This window comes from Nelumbo nucifera, chromosome 6, assembly GCF_055504915.1.
Source record: "Nelumbo nucifera cultivar China Antique chromosome 6, China Antique-T2T, whole genome shotgun sequence".
Classification (NCBI taxonomy): domain Eukaryota; kingdom Viridiplantae; phylum Streptophyta; class Magnoliopsida; order Proteales; family Nelumbonaceae; genus Nelumbo; species Nelumbo nucifera.
Genome location: NC_142654.1, coordinates 14,662,553 through 14,674,016, shown reverse-complemented (window position 1 = coordinate 14,674,016; position 11,464 = coordinate 14,662,553).

The window sequence follows — 11,464 nt, the reverse complement described above, 5'->3', positions numbered from 1 at the left end:
CAGCGCTCTGGGGCTAAGTTCCGTTTCTTCTGTCTAACGGGTCTGACTAAAGGGTCAGTGTTAAGTTTGTGAGTTATAAGACCAGGGTCAATACCGGGCATATCGGCCGCAGACCATGCAAAAATATCTAAATTTTGGAGTAAAAAACTTACTAGTTCAGCCCGTAGGGGTTCTTTAACAGAAGCACCAATCTGGACTGCGCGAGCTGGGTCCGTAGGCGAGGTCGGGAACGCGACTGTTTCTTCTGTGGGCGAGGCTCGTTCTTCGCCTTGCTCCGTGGGCCGCTCCAGATCGAGGTCGCCGGCCGGCTTGGACTTACCCTTTAGGGCGGCAACGTAGCACTTGTGGGACTCGAGCTGGTCGCCCCGCACTACCCCCACACCGAAGTCTGTAGGGAACTTCATGGCCAAATAGTAAGTGGAGACCACCGCCCGCAGGATATGCGTGATTGGCCGCCCTATTATGGCATTGTATGGGAAGGGGGTCGCGACCACCAGGAAGTCGTGGTTGAGTCTGACCGCACAAGGCCACGTGCCGACTTTCACGGGCACCGTTATTTTTCCAAGGGGCCTGACTTCCTCCCCGCTGAAGCCCACCAGGGGAGTGCTTGCAGGTTTTAGTTCGCTCCTTGGCAGCTGTAGCCGATCAAATGCCGATTTGAAGAGGATGTCCGCCGAGCTACCTGAATCTACGGGCACGTGCCTAACCTCAAAGTCGCTGATCCTTAGTTTAATGACAAGCGCGTCATCGTGAGGGTAGCGAACTCCTCGCGCGTCGTCTTCTGTGAAGAGAATTGGCTCTTCGGTCTTTGATCTTTTCGGAGGGTTCCGCTCCTCGAGGACTGCTTCGCGAACTGACGTCCGGGCCACCGCTGATGTGCGCCCTGCTACTACCGAACCTCCCACAATTACATGGATGGTTCCCCGAATTGGCCTCTCTGCTGGAGGCTGTCGCTGCATCGGTTCGGCAGGCCTGCTGCTAGTCTCGGGGGCGTCCTTTTCGTGCTCGCCTGGCCGATCCGCTTTATTGCTATTATTGTTGTGCTGTACAAACTTCCTTAAGTATCCGCGACGGATGAGCCCCTCTATTTCGTCTCGGAGGTTATTGCACTGCTTGGTACTATGACCGTGGTCCCTATGGAAACTACAATACAAATTCTTGTTTCTTTCGTTCGGATTTCCCTTTAGGCGGGGTGGCCATTTCACGTACGGGGCGTCCTTAATCGTCATTAAGATCTCGGTCCGCCTCGTGTTCAGTGGCGTGTAATCCGTCCGAACTGGCAGGGGAGCTCGGAACGACTGGTTCAGTTTCGGGTCCCGGGCCGGGTTTTTTCGGTCGGTTGAGTTAGAGGGCTCGCCCTCCCTCTTTCTTTTCTCGTTCCCGCCCTCGGTTCGCTGGTTGATTTCCTCCTCCGTCCTCATGAACTTGTTCGCGAGCTTGAGGAACTCGGCCACGGTCGCGGGTTGGTTGGCTACCATGTGCCATTAGAACTCCTTGTTCGTCACCCCTCTTTTTGCTACGGCGAGCTGCACCGCGGGGTCTATCCGCGGTATCTATAAGCATGCTTCATTGAATCGTTTGATGTAGCCCCGTATGGGTTCTCCTTCCCTTTGGACTACCCCGAAGATGCTTTCCTCTGCTCTCGGGCACCGTTTGCTGGTGACAAAGTGCGCAGTGAAGACCTGCACGAACTGAGCCCAACACTTTATCGACCCGGGGGCCAGGTTCCTGTACCAAGTGCGGGCTACCCCCTTGAGGGTGGTGGTGAAAGCCACGCACATGCATGATTCGCTGGCTCTGGCGATGTGCATTTGGGACTGGAAAGCGTCAACGTGGTCGTTGGGGTCGAAGGACCCGTCATACTTGTCTAGAGGCGGGAGCTTGAAATCTCTGGGCAGGGGGACTGCCAGGAGTTCTGACGCGAGGGGGGAAGGAACTGAGAGAATCGGGGCAACTCCTACCTCGTCCGAGCTCGTCTCGCCTTTGCCTCTGAGATCTGACAGGACGCGGGTGGTGGTTCGTCGACCTCGACGGCGCCTTCGCTGCTGAGTGGGCCGTGTACTGGCGCTGCTGGCCTCCGTGTTGCCGAGCTCGATGGGCCCGAAGTGCTGGTAGTCTGCTGCTGCCAGTGCGCCGAATCAGTTTTCCGCGAGTGGGAACTCCGGTTTGGAGCCCCGAGGTGCCGATCTCGCGGGCGAGGTTCCTGACCCGCCTACGAGCTGCGAGGCGGGGATGACTTTTCTCTCTCTCTGGCCTGGGGACGAGGCCTGGCTATTTGGGGGGATCTGGGGCCTGGAGGCCTTTCCTTGGTGGACGCGTCCATCCTGCGGAGAGGCCTTGACCGGCTTCGGAGCAGGGTGGCGAGGTGGAAGTAATGGTTGGTTCGGTGGCAGTTGGGGGAACTGCTGTTGATAGTGATATTGGGAGAGGTTGTGCAACACTTGGTGCGGGTGAAGCTGGTGTTGCTGGAATTGTTGCATCTGGGCTTGCATTGCCCGCATGCACTGCATTAGGTCGTCCAACCGATTTTGGCTAGCTGCCAGGGGGATGGCGGTTGGTTCAATGAGGGTAGTTTCGATGGGGAGAGGAAAGGGGATGTTTGTGGCAGGTAGGTTTGCAGGCGCCACTGCTTGTGGCGTATTCAGATTGGGTATTCCGTCCACCGAGAGGGGGATGGTGAACTGTCCAACACACACCCCGGGAACTTGAGGCTATTCCCCGGTGGTGTTTGTCTCTGTGCTGCGTCCGGCGTTGCTGGAGGAGGCCATGAGTATTGAGTTTTTCAAAGGAGAAGAAAGGGGTATGAATGTTTTGGAGGGAGGCCTTTTGAAGCGTTCCCACAGACGGCGCCAATTGACGATGCACAATCTGGCCGATCTTAGCTGTCAATGATCTTGCCTCTGAACTGAGTAACAGGGACCTGAAACGGAAGGAGAAGAGAAGCTCCGGGGAGAACCCGGCGTAAGGCCTCCGAAGCTCAAGTTAGAATCCTTCAAAGGCAAGATAAACCAGATAGCGCAAAAGTTAGCATACCTCGTTCCTGGGGGGTAGGAGCCTTTTATAACCACCTCGCGCACTCACTTCCAGGCTTCCGTCAGATCGGGCATGATTATTTCTGAACTCCTGCCAGTTCGGATGTCATTTCCTCTGGCCGGACAGAACTGCCACTGTTCCTTTTGTCGGAGCCGTCTCTGCGGCTAGTGACGACGGTTGCAGGTGGCGGTAGCAGGAAGCCGTTTGAAGTGCGGCTGTCAGGCGTCAGATCCCAAATCAGTCAGGTGCGTCGCCCTTGGATACGGACGTCCTTGGTGTCGGGTACGTTTGGTCAGCTTGGTGTTTTGGAAGCGAAGTGTTGGAGTGGCGAGCGAGGTGTCTTGAGTTCGGTTTGGAGTGTTCCGAGCTGCCATGGGCCAGCTCGGGTCAGCTTTGTGAGGCTTGGGGCCCAGTATAGTTCGTGCTCCTTGCAGGGAGCTCGGGTTCTCAGTAGGGAGCTCGCTCTTAATAGGGAGCTCGGACTCCCAGTAGGGAGCTTGGTCTTAATAGGGAGCTCGGACTTAGGGAGCTCGGGTTCTTACTTAGGGAGCTCGGACCCTTAACAGGGAGCTCGCTCTTACCAGGGAGCTCGGGCTCCTAGTAGGGAGCTCGGACTCTTGGTAGGGAGCTCGGACTCAGTAGAGTGGTCTGGAGTTCGGGCTCGGTAGTGAGCTTGGACTTGCTTCCGATGTTCGCTTCGGGCACTCTACTGTCCCGAGTTGCTTGCCTTTGCCACATGTCGGGCGACTGCGAGATCGGGCCAAATTTCCCTTCATCACTATCTGCTGCCACCGTCACCTCCGGTGACCTTCGACAATGTTGTTGGAAGCGGAGGCGGCGGACCGCAATGGCCAGGGTGTTGGCATCTCTCTTAGAATATATATAGAGAGAGAGAAGACCCTTCAATTCTACCAAAACCTAGGGTTGAAGTTCAAAAGTTAAAAGCTAAAAAAGCCCAACCGAATTGATGAGATTGAACTTAGAATTCCGGTTAACTAAATTGGTTCTGTTTCGGTTTAGAATTTAAAAAAAAAAATCAAAGTTATCAATTCAATTTTAATTAACCAATACAAAAAGATGACAATTAATTAAAACTATCGGTATATGTATTTTATTATTTATTATTTATTATAAATCAATATTCATCATTTCATAATCCCCGATAGACATACCTTTGAGGGTAGGGGTGGCAATGAATCGAGTTTTTCATGAGCGGCTTGAGTTTGGCTTGTGAAAAGCTCGACTCGATTCGATTTCAACGGAATTCGAGCCCAATTCATTGACTCGATTATTAAACGAGCCAAACTCGAACATACTAGAGCTCGGCTTACAAGCCGGTTCGAATATATATATATATATATATATAATATTTAATATATATATATAAATATATAATAAAAATATAGAAAATAATATATATATATAATAAAAATATTATAATTCTTAAAATTTTAAATATTAAATAAAAAATATTTTTATATATAATATTTTTATTTATTTTAAATACTTTTTCTTAAAATCGAGCTCGAACTTATGAATTTTTTATTTGAGCCGAACTCGAGTTCAAGATTTTGGCTTAAATCGAATTTGAATTCGAGCTCGAACCGAACTCGAGCTTAGTACTATTCGATTCAGCTCTATATGGCGCGAGCCTATTACTATTCGGCTCGAACCCACCCCGAGGGTTAGGGCCTGTAAAGTTGTCGCGACTCCAAATGGGTTTTGTCCTGATGTGGCCATGCCTCATTAATTACTCCTAATAAATGCGTGCCATCAATTCTAATCAAACATTAATTGTGAGCTGATATGGTGTCCCATATTGCACAACCGTGTTGCCCCAAACCTGCCAAACCTATCTACCTTCGTCCAAGGCCTGATCTGCTCGTGACACACGGCGCTTTACACAGACATGCACATTTCATTTTGCATTTATGTATTATTATTTGGGGTAATAGCATAGGGCAATTTTTGGGGTTTAATATTAATAAAAATAATATTTTTAAAAAATTTTAAAAATAGGTTCACTTTTTTAAAATAATATCAATAAAGGGCAAAAATACTATTCATCATTTTCTTCTTGCCATTTGATTACTAGCACAACTGTCCACCACTAGCGTCACTTCCGGCAATGTTGCTGGAGGCGGCGGTGGGCAACGGTGGATGGCAGCGTCGGTGAACAAATGGCAAGAAGAAGATGAACAATGTTTTTGCCATTTATTGATATTATTTAAAAAAGTTAACCTCTTTTTCAAATATTTTTAAAAATATTATTTTTATTAATATTAAACCCCAAAAATTGCCCTTATATGCAATCCCTTATTATTTAGTGAGATGTCCCCAATGCACGATAAGATGTACTTGTGAGGTCGTTGTGAGGCACTTTGTATGAGGAGCAGATCCCAATTCCCTTGGTCCATCTAGTATTGAGATGGAGTTCGAACTGAAATTGCAGCCCCCTCCTAGTCTATTAGTAGCCCTCCCCCCCCCCCCCCAAACTGCATCTTGCTCATGGATTTGGCATCAATCCATGGTCAAGATTCAGTTCACCCTAGAAATCTTAACTCCACCCTAGGGGTGAACTAAATGGTTAAAATCCCTTTATTTTTATGGTGGGTCTTAGTCTCATACCTAGGAGGGAGCTGCGGTCTACTTATCCCTAGGTTTCATTCTCTAATACACCCTTCCAAGTGAAAGCCCATCAATAGGGGTTCAACTTGGGTGGGCCCAGCCCCAGCCCAACTCGAACCGGCCCGAGAAGTTGGTCTTTTTTAAATTTTGGGCTGGACTCGGACCTAGCCCTTAGGTAACCCAAACTCGGTCTAATTATATACATTTATACATATATATGTGTATAGGTGTAAATGTTGCATACATATTTACATACATACATAAATATATGTATATATATTTGCATAAATACATATATATATATATATATATAATTTTAGAATGGGTTCATTGACCAACCTGAACCCGAGCAAAGAAAAGCGTACAATGATAGAGAATGGGATCGGAGGTAGACTACAAAGTGTAAATACATGTAGCTCAACAATGCAGAGATTGCGATAATGCAAAAATGAATCGCTCTTGTAACTGTGGTAATTGCTATATTAACCAACAATTTACCAAAGCGAAGCCACTAAGGCTCAGTTTGGAAAGAGTACAAATGCAAATATGTATGTACAGTGCGAATACATATAAAACATAAAGGTTTTGCACTCTACATATTTGCATTTGTATTCCTTCCAAACTGAGCCTTAGAACTTCTCCATGAACGTAAAATGCCTAAGAGTGTTAAAATGAATTATTCAACTTGTGATCAGACCTGTTCATGGGCCGGGCCGGGCCGGGCTCAGGCCGGGCTTTGACTCTTTATTAACAGAAAACTGTTAGGCCCGACCAACGGGCCCGAGCCCGGCCCTGATGAAAAGCCCGAAGCCCGACCTAATAAAAGAAATTCAAAATTTTCTGACATTTTCTATTTTAATTTAAATGTTTTTTTCCCCTATTTAAATGAACAATGAGTCTACAAGTGAATCAATGACCTCAAATCAAAAAATTTATTCAAATAGACATCACATAGGGTTTTTACTTAGGTTTAACTATAAGTCGGGCCGGATTTACTTAAATTTAACTATAAGTCGGGTCGGGCCAGGCTGGGCCGGCCCGTCAGGCCACCCGGCCCATGAACAGGTCTACTTGTGATGAGCTAAAGTCATCGCCTAGTCAATTAAAACAGCGATGAGCAAAAAACGTTGTTTCGCGCCTATGATGATGAACCACAACGAATTGCCCCATTGCATCCTAGCCTAATCACCTCATTTGCACGCATCAATGACTTGAGAATAGCCTGCTCCCAATATGCGGCCAAAAGAGCTCTCAATGGGTCGTAGCGAAGATGTAGTAAGTGAGAGTTCCAAGGGAAAAGAAAATCCTAATCCCAAAGGATATGGCTGGATACGTAGCAAAACCCTGGTAGAGCCCATGCAATAAAGGCCATAGAATCATGATTCTCCTCCTTAAAAGGGAAAAAACTCTTTATTTGGAACGTTTCTCCTTATAGCTTTGGGATCTCCTCTAGAGAGCTCACATACGAGACATGTCTCTAGATTCCCGGCTTCCCTATCCTCGTGAGTCCTCTTACTCCGTCCCTTAAACTTCTTGTGACAATAAAGATCAAAGAAGGAGATTGAAATAATATTGCATACGTGATTGTTCAAATATGAAAAGGGGAATATAAATTAACATTGAACTCACCAATTACAGAGTGACGTATATTGAATGTAAGCCAGCCATTACCCATTACTTGACTCAAAAATGTAGTAGAGTGGGAAGGGGACGTGAGAAGAAAGATTGAAAGAACTGTAAGAGAATAAAATTCTTTTATTTTTGAAAAGACCAATGATAGAAATATAATTTTATGAAAAGACCAAAATACCCCTCCTTCTTCAATCATGTGAAATGTAATTTTTAGCAACATTAAAAACGGTAAGTGTTAATACAAAAAAAAATAAAGGATATATATTATTGTGTTTTAATTTTTTAAGTGTAAAAATCAACCACATGCGTAAGAACCACGAGAGGAGGAGAAGGAGAAGCCTTTCCATGAACATTGTTGTAGAGTAAGACCCTTTAATACACACCGCCCCCCCGGGTGCTTCGAAAATTGCATGAACAAAGTAGAATTCTTCAAAAAATCATTGCAAGAGATGGGATTTTCTGAGTTGGCAGCGGCATCCCACCTCCCAAGAAATAGCTAATAAATTGGTGACTTTTGAAATGAAGGATACCTTTGAGTGGATAATAAATAGGAATCTGTGAACACGTAGAATGAAAAGCAAATAAAGCTACAATTCTTCTATCGCTAGTTCAGAATGAAGGAACCCTTCCCTGTTCGGATCACTGGTTCTGACTTCTGACAAAGATTATATGTCAGACGAGCTTACTGGTTCGTTGACAGTCAAGCCGGTATGGGGATTGGGGAGAAATTTGGTTTACCGTCCCGTTAGCTCCGCATGCTGAGAGGGGAATTCGTGCAGGAGGACAGATGGTGGGCTTCCCGCTTCCATTGTGTGGAGCGCCCGGCCTTGGGGTGCAGATTTGATCTCCAAGATAAGAATCAAAAACCAAACACATCACTCCACAACGAGCATTTAGAAAAACTTTTGACATCTGTCCTTAGAAATATCCCCACCATACCCTTTAAAAAAAAAGATTAAAATTCACTTTTGACAGTTATTAAAATATTTATTAAATACGCATCGAAGACCTGTCCCCCCTGCCTGAGTCCTATTTTGGAGGAACTGATTGGTGCTGAAGTAAAGCAATATGCTTCGTCTTTGCCAAAAAAACAAAAAAGTTACATGGGCCCAAAGTGGGCCGGGCTTGGCTTAACTTTGGGCGTTAGACACAGAAAAGAGGGTGGGGGCTTCAACACATGGTTGCCTCCTTATGTAGATAGCAGATGGATGTCTTGCCTTCAACTCATGACTTGATACACATGTCAATTAATAAATATGTATTTTATATAAAATAAAATATATTTGCACGTATAGCATATATAATAATTTTTAGATTTTCAATAGGAGATCTATCATAGTTCATTATAGGCTCTGATTATTTGAAACATTTCTTCTTTCATCTCAATACTAAAATAACAAATAAAAACATCAAATGAGCAATTATCAATAAAATATATGGCTACACGAGTTGTGTTTATTCAAAGGTTAATTAGATACTTGGGTTGGGCCCAACCCAAAGTCAATTTGTTGGGTTGGATTAGGATTAATGGGTTTCAGATTGAATTGGGGTTAAGGTTATGGGTTTAGATCCTCAGGTTGAGTTAGGATTGATCTCAACCTGACTTAACCCGGCTCAACTTTAAGCCCCTGCTATGTTGGGCTATTGGTCACCACCACTTTTTCCCAACATTGCTCGGTAGCCACCATCAACAATCTAAGATAGCCCCCAATTCTACCTCAAAGGGGCTAGAAACTCGACCTACTGGGCCTCTTGCAGCCAAAATGAACGAATTATTATTTTTCAAGGCACAACAGAAGAAAAAAAAAAACTCATTACTTAACACACTTCCATTAATAGTTTAAAACCCTGGTTAAGAAAAACATCCACATCCATCAAGCCTTCCTGATTTTAAACAAATCTATATAGATATGTATCAATAATCATAGCAGAAAGTGTTTTACTAGTCCTCCTAATAGCTTTCAAAGGAGAGAGAGAGAGAGAAGCATTTTTAAAAGTTCTCTTATTTCTAATCTCCCAAATGTAAGTACATACCAAGCCACCCCCAACCATGAGACAAATTCAATTAAATTTCATTATTTACAATTCCAGAAAACAAAAAAAAAGAAATCTAAGCACTCAATGATAGAAGTGCAGGAAATTGCGAGTTCAAATCAGCCCCCCACAATGTCCCACAGCACATCCCACTGTATATTGAGAATATTTCCCGATGATGACATCATCATTTATGGTATTATCATCAAGTGATGTTCTCAATATACAGCAAGATGTACTATGTGACATTGTAAGGGGCAATTGTGGGGGGTTGCTGATTTGATCTCGGAAATGTCTCTCTAACCAGCTGGAGCCCTGCCAAAGGGCTAGAAAAGGGCAAGCAACAAACAGATGAAAGGGAGATTCTGTGTCTCCTTGAAACAACTTTGGTTAACAGATCTGGGAATCAAAATTTGAGGTTTATTTTACCATTTTTTTTCCTATAAAATTCTCCATTCCCAGACTGGCTTTCAGTATACAGAATCTTTGGTATTTTAAAGGGATCATTGATTATGACTTTCAGTGTACAGACTCAGTTCATTTGGTATTTTAAAGGGATCATTCAAATTTGGTCCTTACAAAATTGTCCTTATAGCTTTTTGAAATCGAAAACATTTTCATACTTATATATATTTTTATTCATGAAAGATATTTTCAATATACAGGAATTGTGAGGATCAAGTTCCAACTCTCAAAGCATCGTTGGCCTCAAAGTCTCATATTGAATAGGAGCAATAAGAGGTTGAGGTAACAAGTGATAGTTAGGACTAAGATATATGTTTGGGATGCTTGAAAGAAAGACAAAATATGCAATTTATGGGGGCAGGTCTGAGGTGTGATGTGTGTATGTGTGTAGATACACGCACGTGAGACCCTTAGTTTTAGGAGCTGGGCTGGATCATGTAGTTCTTGTTTCCTTTAGGCTACGCTTGTTTGTAGTAGTGCAAATCCAAATTTACATCAAGGATTGTAATGCTGATGGGTTCATGAGAATGTAAAATGGGAACCGGATGATGTTGGTCCCATTTTACACTTTTCGTGTTTGGTAAATCAGCCCAGCTAAAACTCCAACCTTGTTAAAACCCAACTCTTTCTAACCAACAGAAAACGGATTTAATCAGCATATGCAGATACAATAGCAAACACAGAGCGGCGCACAGAGAAGAACAACTCTTCACCAGAATAGAGTGAGTACTGGAATAGAAACTTAGCAGTCCACCAGACGGCGGTGGAGGAGACTACCTTCCAAAATGGAGCATTGTCTGTTTCAATCTGCACCAACAACAATCACCCTTAAATGCAAAAACGCAACACCGGTTTACAAATCTCCTAGCTATTCTCCTCATCTCACATTGCAAATACGCTCTCAATGCCCTGAGGGTCCAGATTATCATTTGGGGTAACTTTCGGAGCAGCACTCTCAACTGTCTGACCGAATATCGTCGAAGAAGGGTTTCTCCTTTCTCCGTCCTCCGCCCTCCGCCCTCCGCCCTCGAAGCCTGACTGAAAACACATCTCTTACACTCCATCCAAACAGCTGCAAAACCAGACTGGAGTGGAGTGTAATATTACACAGGTCCGGTATTTATACCGCAAACAAATGTGGCCTTAACATTTTTATTTCTTTTCTCAAATTGGTAATTTTAATATACATAGAAATGCCTGGTTTTGTAAAATCATTTTCCAATTAAGCCTTTCTTCTCTTATTTTTATGAGTTTGGAAGAGGAATGGTCATTGAATCATTGAATCAAAACAACCTAGAATCCATTTCATACTATATATAAACATACTGATAGTTCAAATTACACTTTATGCCCTCAGGATTATAGAAGCATCAAATTCAAAACTAAGGGTATTCTAATCAATAATAGGATTCAATAAATATTAACGTAATCGAGTTAATACCTTAAATATAAGACTTAATGATCTGGATTTGAATAGAAGAAAGTGATTGTTCAAATTATATTTTTATCCTTATGTCAACCAAATTCGAAAATTAGAATATTTTAATCACATAATTAAAAGTTGTACACTCTCATTCTTACTTTTAATAGTAGTATAAATATAAATATATTATTATTGCAAACAGGTTAGAGGTTTAACCTTGCATTCATAAAATAATTTCACTCTTTATTA